At 47.8% G+C, this 14,673-nt stretch overlaps 1 protein-coding gene and 1 long non-coding RNA gene across 2 annotated transcripts in view; both read right to left on the bottom strand.

Moving 5' to 3' along the window:
• Nucleotides 1-12,153, bottom strand: part of LOC125940447 (uncharacterized) — a 53,697-nt gene extending 41,544 nt beyond the window's left edge. Inside the window, exons 1-2 of the long non-coding RNA XR_007463668.1 lie at nt 12,091-12,153; nt 71-114 (exon numbers count right to left, since the gene is read on the bottom strand). This is a non-coding gene — a long non-coding RNA (uncharacterized LOC125940447). The remainder of the gene's footprint in view (nt 1-70; nt 115-12,090) is intronic.
• Nucleotides 1-14,673, bottom strand: part of LOC125939821 (venom metalloproteinase antarease-like TpachMP_A) — a 174,999-nt gene that overhangs the window by 71,218 nt on the left and 89,108 nt on the right. The window lies entirely within an intron of this gene.

Genomic DNA, 14,673 nt, shown 5'->3' with positions numbered 1-14,673 from the left:
ATTCCGCGTTGAGCACAAACAACTCAAGAATGAGCACATGAATGGTTTTAGAAGTGAAAGCAAAACATACCATTTATAGAAGTCACCGTTTCTTGTCGAAGAACCAATTCTCGTCTGCAATGTAACATTGATTGCAGCGTAAAAAAATCAATAGAAGAAATAAATAAAACAACGACTGAGTAATTGCGAGAGCCCAAGAAATTGGGCTTGTGAAAATTGTTACCTAAGATATAGAAATATAAATTTCAACATTATCAAGTAGTTAGCGTTAACGTTTGCGCATTGCTTATCAATGATTATGCCGGAATGAGAGAAATCCTACATCGTTTACTGTGTAGTAGTGTAATTGACAAAACGTGTGCACAGTAGCCTTCTGCTCCAATAAATTTTATTTATTATGTCTCCACTAATGAAAGCTGTACTCAGTTCGGAGCCCGTGAGTACATTATATATATATATATATATATATATATATATATATATATGACACTCACATAGCACCATGTACCATTCCATTACATAGTACCATTCAAATTAGCACATGTCCTACGTCCTCGTTCATTCATTCCTTGGCGAGTATTATTGAAGGTAATTCGATTACCATTCCCTCTTACGGTGTGGATGTTATTAGTTACGTTGCTGAGGATTCTTATGATAGAGGAACTAATAAAACAGAGTGGATTACATTGTGACAATCGTACGTGCGTGCTAGGTCTACGCCTAGTCCGCGAAATGCTAAATAAAAATGTAATCCAAGGATCATGCAGTCCGTGGCAGCGCCAGTGATTCTGGTTAAAAGAAGATGGGACATGGCGATTTTGTGTAGACTACCGGCGTCTCAACACCATCACTAAAATGGACGTGTATCCTCTTCCACGTATCGATGATGCTATCGACTGCCCTCTCATCAGCATCTTACTCTTCGTCTGTCGACTTGAGGTCGGGGTACTGGCAGATTCCTATGCACAAGACAGAGAAGGAGAAAACGGCATTTATAACACCAGACGGACTTTTTGAATTTAACGTGATGCCCTTCGGCCTGTGTAATGCGCCCTGCAGCTTTCGAGCGCTTCATGGGCAACATCCTGCGTGGTTTGAAGTGGGAAGTGTGCATGTGCTACCTAGACGATGTAGTGATTTTCGGGCGCACGTTCAGCGAGCACAACGCACGTCTTGATCTTGTGCTAGACTGCTTGGGGAAAGCAGGTTTGGTGCTCAACTCGAATAAATGTCATTTTGGAGAGCGCCAAACACTGGTTTTGGGTCATCTAGTGGACAAGGACGGCATACGACCAGATGCCGCTAAGACTGCTGCTGTCGAAGCCTTCAAACAACCTCGCTCAGTAAAAGAGCTACGCAGTTTTCTGGGCCTTTGCTCATACTTCCGCCGGTTTATTCGTTGATTTGCCACATCGCGTATCCGCTGATATGCCTCCTTCAGAAGGGCGTTTCCTTTTGAATGGACCCCTGAATGTGAGGCCAGTTTTCGTGAGCTCCAGTTGCTTCTGACGTCCCATCCCATTCTCTGACACTTCGACCCGGCTGCTCCCACAGAAGTTCATATGGACGCTAGCGGTATTGGAGTCGGCGCAGTCCCTTATTCAACGCGTCGACACCAAAGAACACGTCGTTGCCTATGCGAGTCGCTCCTTAAACAAGTCCGAGCGCAACTACACAGTCACAGAGCAAGAATGTCTTGCAGTGATTTTCGCAGTACAGCGCTTCCGGTCATACCTGTACGGACGCCCCTTCACCGTGGTGACAGGACCATCATTCTCTCTGCTGACTGGTTAGTCTCCGTGATCCGTCAGGTCGGCTTGCGCGTTGGACACTTCGTTTACAAGAGTATGATTTTACCGTTTCTTATAAAAGCGGCCGACGGCACGCCGACGCTGACTGCCTCTCGCGTCTGCCGCTTCCGACAACGGACTGCGACGCGGACAACTTCGATCGCTATATCGCATCGTTGGAGTCAGGATTTCTTTATATTAATACCTTCAAGGTCGAGCAGCGAAAGGACAGAACTTTAGAACCACTGCTCACTGCTGCAAGGAAATCAGCACCATCCACTCGTTTCTGCGTTCCGGACGCAGTACTATACAAAAGAACTATTCTACTACAGGCCCACGATATCTCCTGGTGGTCCCGGAGAATCTCCGTGTTTCCATCTTGCGCGCTATGCATGACGATCCAACTTCTGGTCATTTGGGATCTGCGCGAACGCTCTACCGCACGCAAGAAAGGTTCTACTGGCCTAAAATACGTCAGACGATCGACCAGTACGTGACCCGCTGCAACGAGTACCAACGTCACAAGCGTCCGACGAGCGCTCCGCCTGGTCGACTACATCCAATGCCACCCCCAAGCACTCCTTTCGAGCAAGTCGGCATCGACCCTTCTCGGTCCGTTCCCGCGGTTATCTGATGGGAATCGCTGGATTGCCGTGTGTGCCGATCACTTGACGCGCTACTGTGAGACAGCTGCTATAGGCACCGGGCGGCCGTCGTAAGGCGCCAGCGGCGCGCCGGCGATATGCTGGCGAACAGCGCCGCGAACGGCAGCTGTCAAAGCACTGGCATGTGAAGCAGACGACGGGACGAAGGCGCTCGGTGCTTCCAGTGATTTGGCACAGCGGGGTTTTAAGGGCTGACGCACCGGAAAACGCATTTTCGTGTGTCTGCTTTTGAGAAAGGTCGTCACTTGTACGAGCCAGATCACATTCGTGGCATCAGGTAGTACATAAAGCAGAAAACGAGCGCAAATTGCGATGCAAATGCACCACGCGAACTGAGCTCACCGCGGCAAGCTAAGACTTCCACGTAGAACTCCAGCAGTTATATTCCAAATGTATTTGCTTTGCGCTTTAACATTACCGCGTATTTAATCATGGAAATATGCGAATGACACAAAAATTATGGACAGAAAAAAAAGGAGACATACGTCTTCCTTACTCTGTTTCTTGAGCTGCTTCGCCGATCGCACATGTGTCAGTAAGTTCCCGCTCTCTGTCCGTTGTAGTTCTTTATCTTTGCAATGCTTCCCCATTCTTACTTGCTTATAAACTAGCCCAATCTTCAGTCACGGCCCATTTTATATAGCTTAGCGCGACGGGAGCCGTCGGTGGCGGCGAGTGTGAACACGCCACTGCATTGGCGTTCGCCGTCGATGCACAGCACAGTCGTGTGCCGGACTCAACCAGAGTTTGGAATTGCTACGAAGGAAAATGTACATCAAAAAGAAAGACTGATACACTGATAAGACGGCAAAATAACTACAAATCTCAGTGTTCGCCTTCGGTGCCCAAGCTCCGCAGCCGTTACACTGCGGAGGCGAAGACAGGCAAGTGGGACACGAAGCTCTTGCGTATGAACGGCTCTTTTATTAACGTTAGAACAACTCAGACCATAGCAAATCAGCGTCGGAAATGTACAGTGCCCAGCGATTGAAGCGCTGGCAGCGCGCGGCTGCCGCCGTTTTTTTTTCGTTTTTTTTCGCGCCACAGGTGAGCGCCGTGGGACCAAATGCAGTCATAATGCGTTACTAAGGTTCTGGCTTTCACTCTACACCACAATGCATCAGTTTGGTGCCCCCAGCGCTTACAGTCAATGCAAAAAGCGCTGGCGACCATGCGATTCGAGTATCGCGTTATTGCTGAGCACTGTATGCGCTGTTGCCTACAAACCGGACATATACAGACTTTCCGCCTGAAAAACGCGATGCCGCGATGAACAACGATTGAATTTAATGGCCTAACCAGTTTCAGTCATGTTTCAGTAACTGTTGGTGCACCCAAAAACGCAACATGTTTGATCAGACTTGGTTTCAAGGCAGCGCCTGCTGCGCGCGGCCCGACGGCCACATGCCATACATTCGCGGCGCAGCCGCATGAAGGCGCCACCAGTCCAAATTCATCCCGCGCCCGGTGCCTATACCATCGGCTACTGTCACCGAAGTGTGTATTTTTCTGCTGCGTTTCGTCATTCTGCGACATGGACCTCCCAGAGTCATCATAAGCGATCGTGGGCGCCAGTTCACTGCAGACGTGGTTGAAGAGATGCTCCGTCTATGTGCTTCAAGTTTTCGACATTCCACCCCGTATCATCCACAAATAAATGGCCTTACGGAACGCACCAACAGAACCCTCACTAACATGCTGTCCATGTGTGTCGCGTCCGATCATAAGAACTGGGACAGCGTGCTACCTTTCATTACGTACGCATACAATACCTCACAGCACGAAACTACGGGCTACAGTCCCTTCTTTCTTCTTTATGCTCGTCCGCCGCGTTATACATTGGACACTATCTTCCAGTTTTCAAGCCACGATAATCTTTGTATATCCTAGACTGTCTCTCTTGCTGAAGAGGCTCGACGACTTGCTTCTTTGCGCACGCTAGTTTCACAAGACCGCTCGAAGGCACGCTACGACCGCTGACGCCTAAACGTGATATATGACCCTGGTGAGTTGGTGTGGTTGTGGAAACCAACGAGAAAACGTGGGTTATGTGAAAAACTCCTGGCCAACTATGTGGGGCCCTATGTTATCACGGATCGTATAAGCGAATTGATCTACCGTATAGCACGCCTCACATCAAATGGCTGACGGTCAGCAAAGACTGAAATTACGCATGTCGCCCGTTTGAAGCCTTTCGTCTCTCAACCGCCCGTTTGACTTACCCGGTGGGCTTCGTCTGCGCGGAGGGAAATGTGAGACTCGTACGTGCGTGCTAGGTTTACGCCTTAAAAGATTGTGGGGCATCCAAGGCGGGTGTAGAGGAAGACGACGTGCGGCAGGCTAGTTGAATCTTGACAGGCGCTCAGCTGATCAAGGCCTTCGCGACTAACCCTGCCTGGCTTGCTGTTCAATAAACGCCTTTCGTGGCGTAACAATATATAATTGTCAACGACAGAGTCCTCGTTTTTACTTGATTGAGATGGTTGCTTGACATGGATTCTATATACATCTTTTACCATACAAAAGGTGGTGGCTAAACTCGACGTCTATGTGCTGTTTCCGGCTAGTGATATAGATTTTTTCCGTATTCACACACACAAAAAATAAGCATCGCCTTTAGGAACGTATTTTAAATCATCAGGGTGCCAACTTACAGGGCGTAGATTTGGACACCACCTATAGTGAAATTGTATGTACACACACAATATGCATGCTCTATAACATAATACATTTTAGGACCGTAGGCAGCACTGGAGACCGCACTGCAGGTTCGTCTCGTCAGTCAGTGAAGGTACCGAACACAGTGTGATGAATCAAGGATTTCTTGTGTCAATTCTTGGGAGACTGTTGCCAGGGGGCGCAAATAGCAGTGACCCAAGTTGGTGTCAAAGTTTGCTGAATAGCCGTACTTAACCAGTGGCACACGCAAGCGGACTTTATTGAAAGATATTCATCGAATAGGACGACATACCTAGTGTGAAATACCGAATTACCCAAGTTGGTCCGGCGGTCGGTTTGGAACCCGGTCTCTTTGCATCACAACTGATTGACCCAAACTGGCGAGAAATAATTTATAGGCATAGAAACAAGAAACTCCGTGAAATACTCTAAGAATGTTAGTCGGGTTACACAGGGTCTTATAGCACAATAAGGCGCCTACCTTCGCCTTCATTGAGCGTGACCCGCCGTGGTTGCTCAGTGGCTATGGTGTTGGGCTGCTGAGCATGAGGTCGCGAGATCGAATCCCGGCCACGGCGGCCGCATTTGGGGCCGAAATGCAAAAACACCCATGTACTTAGATTTAGGTGCACGTGTTCCAAACCTCCGGAGTCACTAATACGGCGTGCCTCATAATCAGATCGTGGTTTTGGCACGTAAAACCCCATAATTTTTTTTTTGCATTGAGCGTGAGTCACTGCCGTATAGATTGCATTTACGACACCATCACTAGTTCTGTTTTAGGGATGCTATGCGGGATGCGCCGAGTTTGGCGAAACTCGGGATCTTCAAGAGCTCAGGCGACGCCCCAAGATGAAAGAACGAATGGTAACAAGACAAGCTTTGTCCGTCGGCCCGCCTCCAGTTTCATTGGTTTATCTGGATACAATCTGGGTGTCTATCATCTCTTGGGCGTTGACATATGGGCGGTCGACAAACTGGGGCTGACATGATCATATATCGGTGCATGGTCGTGCCTTCTTTCACTTGTTTGTCGCTCCACCGAGTGCATTACAGGCACAAGCAAGTTATAAAATAAATGCATTTAGTACAATAATATTAGTCACATTAACGTGGGTTGTAAGCATTTAAAGTTTACAAGATGTACACTGAATGTGTATTAGACTAATTTGTAGTTTGATACGTTTCGCGTTATACCACGAGGAGACGCTGGTCCTCCTCTTTTTTTCTCGGATTCGATTGGCGCGGCTTGCTAGGTACTTGCGCTGGCATTTCCGAGCACCGATTGGTGTGCGCTTGGTTTTCTCAGAGGGGTTTCAACTAGAGTGTACTAGACAATATTCTAGTACATTCTAGTTTCAAGAGATCCTCGTTGCTCTTTCTCTTTCCTCTGGATTGGATTGGCGCGGCTCGCTACGTGCTTCCGCTCCCATTTACGAGCACAGATAGGGTGCGTTTGGTTTTCACAATGGGCTTTTAACAGATCGCTCGTTCATAGAGAAAGAAAATTCAACAAGAGGGGACACTCGGCAAGAACTGGCAACAGGAAACACGTCACCATTCGTCACGCTATAGTATTTATGCCGAAGGTTAGCTGCCGCGAGCATCGAAAAAAAAGAAAGTGAAATTAAGTTAACAGACATTGATTTATTTTTAAAAACTCTTTGCCGCGAAAACTAAAACGTTTTGCGTATAAATGAATCTAAACTTTGCGACTCATTTTTCTTGCCTTACGTAGTGACAGGCCAATGACGCGCCAGATGCATGCGTCATCAGCCAGACACTCCCCCGAAGCCAGCGAGGACGGCTGCGCGCGCGTTTGAGCGCGCTGACCCGTCTGTCTCCTTCTTTTTAAATGTAACCTGGTTTATTGGGCTCTCGGCGTATTGTTGCGTTCCTGCTGCACTGGGACAAGACTCCACTGCACTATTGGACTACGGCAAGGTGAGAAATCTTGTTTCACAGTCTACGACGCCATTAGGCTTACGGCCCGGGAATGAGATTTAAGACGCAGTTAGGGAAACACAGCTCGGACATCCTGGCGCAGTTAATTTGAGTTTATGAATCGTGCTGGGACATGTTTCCGACGCTTCCTAGGGGATTATTGCAACTTATTTCAGTTTTTGAGGCACACTGACCGCACAGGGCGCCGTGTCGCATTTAGCGAGAACTAACTCGGCCGTGGTGCGCAGTCTAGTGCATCTTGGTAGGAGAAGTTTGTGCCACTTTCTCTGATACCAGACATTACCGAAAAGTAATTTCGTTACTTTCTGGGGCACTTTGAGGCACGCTTGGCCGCACAGCGCGCTGTAACGCAGATAGCAATAAGCAACTCGGCCGTGGTGATAAAGTTAGTTTGGCGTGTAAGGAATCTTATGGTATCTTCGACTGGTCGCATCTATCCCCCGAAGTAGATTCGTGGAGATCCGCCGTTCCCCGAACTCAGGGGTAGAGGACAAGCGCGCAAGCCGAACGTGTGACTCGCTCTCGGAGGGGAAATGGCAGATGCGAAACCGCGCGACTTGTGCTAACGTCTGATGTTTCGCCTATCCAAAGTTAAACCGGCGGATGCGCCGGTGGGACGACCGTTCGTTGAGCCGCCAGCATTCTTTGGCCTATGTTGCCTAGGCTACGGTGGACCGTCGCCAAGAACGGCGACGCTGTGCTTTGATGACGTTGCTGGAAAACGCTCTCCGACGACAGGGCGCGGAAGAGCGCTCGACGCGGGAGGAGAGCGCTCTAAAAGAACCAGCTATTCGAACGAAAGGCGCGCACCCTCTTTAACCAGTCGAAGACAACGCCGCTCGCGAGAGCGATTTTTGAGCGCTCCGAGGCGACCAGTCGAAGATACCATTAGAGGGACAAGTTGTGACGTTTTTTGTGGCCCCGCCACAACAATACCTTCTTTCGGTACTCACGCCTATTGAAAACGCGATGGGCGATTGCCAAGAGTGATAACATATGGGAGTGTGTTGCTGGCGCCGGATGAACGCGCAAAGATAACGCCGAGGAACATATCAGAAACTTGTCATCGAAAATTCGTCTTCTAAAGGACTGAAAAGAGGCTTTTCACCCACGCATTTGTCTGAGCGCGAATAGAACGTATTCTGCGAACGTCTAGCATGGTCCGGCTGGGAGCCTCTCTTGCGTCCGTCTCTGTGTATGTAGCGTAGCTTCGCGTCGACCGTGGCCAGGTTTTGGAAATGCGAAGTCGCCCGTGTATTTGTGCTGCCAAAGTGCAGGTAATGCCCGAAATGGGGGAACGCTTGGAAATCAGATGTTTTCAGATTTTATGGTAGTGTTTGGGATGAGTCGGGTATTTTCTAAGCCATGTATGTAAAAGCGAATTGATTTGTTTGTAATGCTTGTAATGCACCACTTTCGCACGTTCCGCCTCTACACGCAGTATTCCTAATCTAAATAACAAAATGACACATTCTTGTAACATGCTGTTACGTGCTTGTAAATGTAACATGCTTGTAATTTACTTTTTTTCAGCTGGTGCCGTCCGGTGGAGCTTCATACGGGAACTACTGCTTACCTGGGGTCACAACGTTGGATGAACGCGCAAAGCGCGGCACAAGCTTTTATATAGAGCAAAATAAATTTTCCTCATTTCACAAAAGGTCTTGCGTCTACTTTGCGATATACACGTGGCATAGATTCGATGGGACTTGACTATATCGTTCGCAATCATTTTTACCATATAATAAACCGATTCCGCACGAAGACCGTGCGCTGTCGGGCAAAAAAAAACAAAAGCAAAAAAAAAAAAGGCACAGCCGGTGTGCCAGCTAGCATTATAAGTACGCCCGCCCAAAACCGAAACCGGAAGTGATCTAAACCGACCGCTTGGCGCGCTACTGTCAATTCGGCAGCTGGGCTCTATGGGAGTGTCGACTCTTGTTGAATTTCTTTCTCTATGCTCGTTGCTCGCGCTAAAGAAAGGCACCCCAGCTGCCCCAGCTGCGAGACAAAGTGTGCGTCGGCTAGCACCAAAGTGGTTGCCGCGCGCTTACCGTGTAAGCACTCAGGAATGCCAGAAGGCACTCATACAAGATTCAGAAAAATACGCTTCATTTTCTTTTACTTTGCAATGCACCTTCATACTGGCAAGCGTCGAGCGATGGCTTCTAACAACCGCAGGAAAGAGTCCTTTTACTGGGTAGCCCGAGCGATCCGTGGCTTCTAACAAACGCAAGAAAGGGTCTTTGCAGCGCACGTGGACGTTGAGTGCCCCCACATCCTTCCCAGATGGGACTCCAGCATCGGTGCAGTTACCCTGTACCCATCGCTGACGAGGTGGCACCTCACTTTTTGACAATAACTTTATATTTTTTGCGTGTGAGCGCCCGTGATGGGGTCCAAAAAGTTCACGCTGTGGTTGACTATCTCCCAATGTAGATTGAGGCACAGAGCCGTTAGCATCCAGTAAATTTGGGATACATTTGTATGCGGCCAATTCGTCACTATGAATAATGGTTCCCTGTTGAACATTGGCTACAATAATGGCGCCTAGCGTCGCCGCCTTTCATCGGTCGGCCTTGAAAGTCACAGCGCCCCTCTGGTCGCGTAGAACATGCCGATAACCCATGGGCCACCATCATTAACACCGACGTAATTTTGGCAAGTCAGCGAAAAGTTCTCGCCCGTCATTAGGCGGCGTCGATTGTACTTTTGCTCGCCGCGAAGAAGGCACTCATCAGTTCGCGATATCTTCCCGGGGCCACCGAGTGGAGGTCGCGCCAGCAGCTCGTCCCTCGCGACCTTACGGGGGTAGTTTCTCCAGTCGGCGATGGCGTGCTCTGATAGAGGAAACAATTAAGTCACCGGTCATATCCTTCAACAGCCATATGTCTACGCTTTTGCTCAGTTTTCGTAATAATGCGGCCGAAACTAAGCAATATTTAGAATTCTGGTTTTATTTTTTCCCATTTTTGCAGGAAGGTACTAAAGCTACGAAGCTGCGGTTTAAAACTAATACAGGTACATAAATGAAATTTTACGTCCTAAATGTAAATTCCTTGAACTCTACTTTATCTGAAATTTAGCTTCCTTGAGCATGTAGTTGCCGGGCTGTTTACACAGAATATTGCGATATTTCGCAATTCTCAAACGCAAATTATCCAAAAAGTAAAAATTCAAATTATTTGCTACGTCTAGGAACTAGATAAATATGTTCTAAGGCTACACAGCAAGCCGCAATGCAGTAAGCGCGGTAGTTTATTTTAAATATGGTCACAAGTTAGACACAGTTCGCAAAAACCATGTATTTCATGCTTGTTCTCGAACATTTATTTCTAAATCACAATAATCAGATTTCTTATATTATATATAGTTGGAAGCTACAAGAATTAAGATTTTTGTGGTATATACCAGAACTTTATATCCTAAGTAGAAGAGCCGCCACGGTTACTCCCAACGGGGGCTCGTGCCGCCTCAGTGGGACCGCCAACTTAAATTCTGCATACATGCGCACGGAGGCACCTTCACTGGGCAAGCGGTGACAAGCGATTCATTGTGTCGCTGGGCAGCACGCTCTTCTTCGCAATGGATCGCGGAGACTACGCGCACGCAGATAAACTGGTGCATTTTCACTGTGCTATGTCACTACGGTCCCTACAATACCACACAGCAATTTTGCAGCGACAGCCGCTGCCCCCGTCTCTATGGCTAGAGTGTCGTTTCCGTTGGTAACGCGGCAGCCTTAATAGCCGCCTCAGTGAATGCACCTGCGGTGAACAGCCACGCCGCAGCGCTACGTTGCCATTCCCCGAATAGACAGGGAATGGCCAGATCATTGTCATGACTGACTTCATGCGTCATTTTCGTATTGATTTATCGGGAATAGCACTATAGCGCCCCCTGGCGACTGCTCAACGTATGAACTCCCTCGTGCGTGCGACCCTATAGAATGTATCAGCTTGTAAGCTTTCGCCTCCCTGTCGCCACTGGCGGCAAAAAAGTGCAAAATTTAATTTTTTTTACTTCATGTCCGCTTGTCATCACAAATTTATAGCATTCAAAACGAAAAACCGATTCTTTAAGAAATAAATTGTCCATTCCCGCTGAGATTTATTTAAGAAATAAATAAATCGCAGCGGGAATCGGGTACTTTTTTTCGCATTTCCAGTGATAGCCGGCGTACAACGTCAGCGGCGGCATCATCGCCAACCAAAATGGCTATTGGGATCAGCCTATAACGGCTTGCGCTGTAAAAAGAAAAAAAAAATACCCGTCATCAGCATCGGCCAGGATCTGCACATGTACAGACTGGTATTTGAAGCCGATTATGTTTTTGTTATTGGCAATGGTTAAAGAGAATGACACATTCTTTTCTAGCAGAGGATACTAGGGAACAACTGCACGCATGCCGTTCTCGTGCCAAAGACGACTCTCACTTTGAGAAGTGTGTCAGGTGATAGCGTGATGTGCCACTTTCTCATGGACCGCGGTCCCTTGTACTTTCTTTCTAGCATCGAACGTTACTTAAACCCTGTTTTAAGCGGCACCGCTTTCAAGATCAGAGCAGATGGAGTATGTTTTAACGCTTCATCACCGCAGTGCAAATGCAATCGCTGTTGTGCGATATACCACATGACATAGCCATAGGTACGTACGATTGTATAACACCTAATCACTGATGGCGTCAAAATCCGTGTTTCTCTCGCTTACGCTCGTCTACTGCCTATCTTGGACCAAACAATAGGCACGTCCTTTGCTCGCGCCGGACTGCCTACCGGCAACGTGCTTCGCATACCATCGATTCCCACAGTGCGAGCGATCTGCTGCATTCTTCTTGTTTTCCAAGATGCTGAGGACATCAAGAATGTTTGTGGTAGTTGACTGCCATCACGATGTCTATTGCAACAATCAGAAGTATGATGATTATAATATTTCTGCTTAATTAAGCAGTTAATTCAATAAATACAAACCACAATGTCATAACTACTCACCTTGTCAAAAGCATCAACAAATCGGCCGTCCAAATTATCGTACGTGGTCGTGCGTACACAAAAGCTTCTTCAATGTTTCGTCTCCCAATACGGCTCCTTCAGTTGTCGTAGCAAAATAAACTTCTTCTCCCTGTAAGACGTGTTGCGTTATACTAAGCAATACTGTCGCTCATGCTACTGACCCAGTAATAAGTCTTAATTCCTGTTAAACTGATAGAGCCAGGAGGTTCAAGATACGCCAGGATCTTGTTACCTGTAAGCGCAGAAAGCAAGAAAGTCACTTTGTTCATATATAAAACGTAAATTGTTGTATGATGCGAAGAATTTGAGTAATTTTAGGAACTCAGACACAGTCGTGGCACTTCACATGGTGAATAGCCAAATTATCAGTTGATATCTGTGTGGTATATTTGTCTGAATGCGTTGAAAAAGAAAGAACTTGCATGAACGGATGTCGTTCTTAAATCTTTCTGGGTGTAACCCTCGAGGGCTATCTGAGTTGGTAGAAATACTAGTACGCAAGGCTATAGCAAAATACGACTTGAAAGTGGTGTCGCCGGCAAGCTGGAATCTCAACCACGAGGGAAACGTTAACCACGCGAAATACAAGCTCTTCCTAGTATGCATTATTTTTTTAGGAACACTTGGGGCCAAGGACATTCGGGACCAAATTCTGAAATAAGTTAGATGAGGTTTAATAGTGCAAATACCGCTCACGCCATGCGGACCCCGTGCGTTGAATTAATCGTAAAATTAGTCATAGCAGCATTGCCTCAGTACCTGAACCCATATCGTCCAAATAGTTGAGCACGTCAGACAGAAAGGCGGAGGGGGGGGGGGGGTGGCATTAAAATTAAGTCTGCTGTAAAGGTATGTGCATTTCTATATTTCGCGAAAGTATTGCCGTCGTCGAATGGCAACCTCTGGATTTACAAGTGCAATGTGTGCTGCTGTTAACGGTTTGTGGCATTTTTTTTTGCATGATGCTTGTTCCTAATTAGTCAGAAAAAAAGTTCTGCGACTTGTGTATGCTCTATTAAAAATTGGCATGCTAAAACTTTCTTGCGATTCCAGCAACGGATGGTGGCGGACACCAGTGGCAGTCAGTACGACCACGAGGGCAAGAATATGAAATCAAATGCTATAAAAGTTCCCCGCGTTATATACACGCCTCAGGCTACAGAGGATCCAAGTTCTTTTTTAACACGAAAGTGTTTTATGCCGGGGTCCACCAAGACTTCACTGACGTATTTCCGTCACGGAAATACGTCAGCTTACAATGTACACGAACATAACACAAAGAAAGAAACCAGAAGAAAAAGTTCCACAAACATGCAAAATTTGGAAATCGAACCCACGACCTCTCGGTCCACGACGATAGATCGCCGAGCGTTTAACCCATTGCGCCACAAACGCATTTGCAGGGAGCTACACAGACGCGCCTTATATATCTAACACTCCTCCGTGTACCCGCGCTCTTGCTCGGGGCGGTGCCGCCGCCTACGAGCAGAAAAGAGAAGTACTGCATTATGACACTAACGCGCACCGACAGTGAACGCTTCGGTGGTCTCAGCACTATAGTGCCTAGAATATACATACTAGTGTGCCGACCGCGGGCTTTCCGGTGGCACGGAGAATGATGCCTTCCGCCGGCGGCCACCAGACGGCGATAGCCGTACGGACCGTGCTATGCCGAGCGGCGTCTCTAGCGAACGCGCGCGTGTGCGACAGAACGCCATGGGCTGTCCCAGCCCGTTTCGTTCTGCGGAGCGTTGTTTGAGGTGCAAAGCGTAATCGAAAGAATATGATTTCGTTGCACTTACAAACGATCGTAGGCACAGTTATCATTATAACGCTACACGATACGGGGTGTTTCTGCGAAAAATACCAATAAATAAATACGTGGTTTCCGAAGCGTAAGTTTTTTCCACAGTAAACTATTATATGCGAGACATGTCCACAAATGCTAAATTCGCACCAAGTTGTATCTAATTACCATAAATTAAATTAATTACCATAAATGACGGTAATTAAACAGGGCACATTTTCATGGGCGACACCACCGTCCGACTAATCTTGAAGGAGCGCTCAATGTAGCAATTATTAAAGTGTTTCTCACAAGCGACAGCCGCCAGAGTTAGCCTTCGATCAGCCCTCTTATATTCTTCTCCCACTCGCCAAAACGTTCTGGCCAGTCAACAGGCGCTGAATACTTGCTCGTGTTTGAGCGCTATCCAGTTGTACAATATGGGGACAAAACAGGTGCTGGTTTACGCCTCGTTTTCTGCGACATCTCGGTTCCGTCCGTGAACAGACACAAGTGCGAACCACGCGCACAGAAAGAAACCCAGCAATGACATGCGGAGGCACCACATGCTACTTGCTCGAAAGCTACAACGCGCCGCAACCGACTGCGCTTATGAACGCGGATCCTAAGTGCACCCGAAGCGCAAGTGACGCGTGATGCGCCGCTCGGTTAGCACGGTCCCAAACAGTGTCGCCGTCTGGGGGCCTCCGGCGGAAGGCATCACCGGCGGTGCCAGCGTCTCCCATTGGAAACGCCCGGCGGTCGGCACACTATAA

The sequence above is a fragment of the Dermacentor silvarum genome, chromosome 9, assembly GCF_013339745.2.
Source record: "Dermacentor silvarum isolate Dsil-2018 chromosome 9, BIME_Dsil_1.4, whole genome shotgun sequence".
Lineage (NCBI taxonomy): Eukaryota > Metazoa > Arthropoda > Arachnida > Ixodida > Ixodidae > Dermacentor > Dermacentor silvarum.
Note: the sequence above shows the minus strand (reverse complement) of the source record. Positions and strands in the feature narration are given on the sequence as shown.